The sequence below is a fragment of the Leptonychotes weddellii genome, chromosome 6 (assembly GCF_054177405.1).
Source record: "Leptonychotes weddellii isolate Sample4059 chromosome 6, ASM5417740v2, whole genome shotgun sequence".
Lineage (NCBI taxonomy): Eukaryota > Metazoa > Chordata > Mammalia > Carnivora > Phocidae > Leptonychotes > Leptonychotes weddellii.
In genome coordinates, this window is record NC_138374.1 from 61,751,690 (window position 1) to 61,754,438 (window position 2,749).

Below are 2,749 nucleotides of genomic sequence, written 5' to 3' on the forward strand. Positions count from 1 at the left end.
AGAGAATGAGAGAGAGCACATGAGAGGGGGGAGGGTCAGAGGGAGAAGCAGACTCCCTGCCGAGCAGGGAGCCCGATGCGGGACTCGATCCCGGGACTCCAGGATCATGACCTGAGCCGAAGGCAGTCGCTTAACCAACTGAGCCACCCAGGCGCCCCTCAGTGTTATTTCTGACACCCCTGAATTGATGACTGATCACTGGCATCTGAGCGCGTAGATTCCCACCACGCCTAAGCAGCATCACTCTCTCAGTGATATGCACAAGACCTGTAATTCAGATTTGTTATGAATACCTGAGCATTCACTTTCACATTCAATTCAGCATTCTAGGTGTAACTCAGCCTGGAAATAGAACCTTATGTACTTTCCATGTTGAAGTCCCAGAAGCTAAAATATAAATGTGTAACTTTTATAGGAAGGGTAAAATGTTGCAATAAAGATTGGAAGAGCTGATAATTTTACACACAGAAAGTAAGATTAAGAGCTTTCAAATACTTAAAATGAGAAACAGAATGACAGTGAGTCCAAATATTACAAATATAAAGAGTATGTTGTTCAGATAACTTTAGAAAGAATATCTTTCCTTTTAGAACTGACAGTTGTAGGCGGTCCAAGATGGAAACACAGGAGGACCACGAACTCATCTCCTCCCACAGACACTCTGGATCTACAGATAGGTATAAAAAAACTCCCTTGAAAAAGACTTGAAAACTAGCTGAACAGCTCTTCCACAACAGCGGAGAAAAGACCACATGGAGGTGTGTAGGAGAGGCAGAGGCATGGTCTTGCCCAAAACCCCACCCCAGTGCAGTAACCCACAATCAGGACGGCTCTCACAAAGCCGGAGCTTCTCCCTGGGGGGCCAGGGGGGTGTGCCCCACAGCAAGCATCCCAACCCTTGGGACTTGCACCAGAGAGATGAGCCCCCCAAATGCCTGGCTTTGAAAAACAACAGGGCTTAAGTCTAGGAGACCCAAAGAAGAGAACAGAGACTGCACACTTGAAGGGCTTGTGCACAGACTCGCCCATCCTGGGGACCAGGGCAAAAGCAGCATTTTGGAAAGTGTCTAGATTATTTGTAAAAAAGATCTGGTTGGTTTTTTTTTTTTTAAGATTTTATTTATTTGAGACAGAGCATGTACGCGTGCAAGCCAGGGGAAGAGCAGAGGGGGAGGGACAAGCAGACTCCATGCTGAGTGCAGAGCCTGATGCGGGACTCGATCCAATGACCCTGAGATCACTACCTGAGCGGAAATCCAGAGTCGGACACCCAACCAACCGAGCCACCCTGGTGCCCCGTGACAAAGATCTGTTTGCTAATCTTAAAGAGTCTGCCCGAGGGGCAGGGGCCTGTTGGGACTCTCTCATGGATGGGGGCACTGGTGGGCACCGTTTCTGCACCGTCCTTCGGCCTTGCTGGTGCTGTTAACGCAGGCGGCTGTAGAACTTGCAATCTCCCTCAGCCCTGCTAAACCAGGGGTGTACGCGGTACTTGCAGTCTCTCGCTGCCCGGCCAAAGTGGGGGGCGTGCCCACCCCTGCACTCGCCAGCTGCTTCATTAAAGCCAGCGAGCGAGCACGGACCACACAGGGGACTCTCCTTGATGGCCTGGCTCTGGTGGCGGGTGGGGGCTTATATTCCTGATTCCCAGCAGACTGAAACAGTCAGAGAGACAGCTCTTGGCAGGCTACCAAACCCAGGGCACTGCACAGACAGCCGACTGAAACACACCCCCAGACCTCCTGTGAAAAAAAGCCTATTTACTTGCCCTAGAGCTTCAGCCTGAGAGGCAGACTTCAGGTTTGCCACATGTCTAGAGGCTGTGAAAGTGCTCCCAGGGAACACAGGCCAGGAGACACCATCTTTGCATTCTCTGTAGCTTTGCTATAGCTCACCAGTACCTCCCAGAAAGGAGCTGATACATTCATCCAGAGCCCTGATTTTTGCAACTGCTGCCCAGGGTCTGTTTGTAGGTCCCAAGGGATGGGGTGCCTGCTGTGGGGCACGAACCCCTCACTCCTCAGGGAGAAGCTCCTGCTTTGTAAACCTCCAGGTTGCCTGCCTAGTCTGGAAGCCAGCAGGGTTCATAACTGCAGTCCCCTGGGACTGTCTGTATTTCCTTACTTTAGGAACTATGGTCTGAGGTATCTAATCAGCCTGAAATTAGAGCTGAGATCCGCCCCCCAACTTTGGAACACTGGCGGGTCCTGCCCGACGCTCAACAACTGAGACCTATCAAGTACAAAATGGATTGCTTAGGCAATCACAAAGGTTCACTAGACAACCAAGAGCTAGGGCAAAGCTGACCCATTAGATTCATCTCCTACAGAAGCCCGCTCCTTCAAGATTAGGAGAAGAGCTGTTTTGCCTAAGACATAAAAACAGCCAAGCAAATAAGGAAACAGAGGAATATGTTCCAAACAAAAAACAAGAAAAAAACCCAGAAAAAAAACCTTAATAAAACTAAAATGAGTAATTTACCTGATAAAGAGTTCAACGGTCATAAAGATGCTCACTGAAATCAGAAGAATGGATGCACATGGGGCCCCTGGGTGGCTCAGTAAGTTAAGCGTCCAACTCTTGATTTCAGCTCAGGTTGTGATCTCAGGGTCATGAGATCAACCCTGCATTGGGGCTCCATGCTCAGCGGGGAGTCTGCTTCTCTCCCTCTCCCTCTGCCCCTTCCCCGACTCGTACTCACTTGCTCTCTCTCATCTCTAAAATAAATAAACCTAGGGGTGCCTGGGTG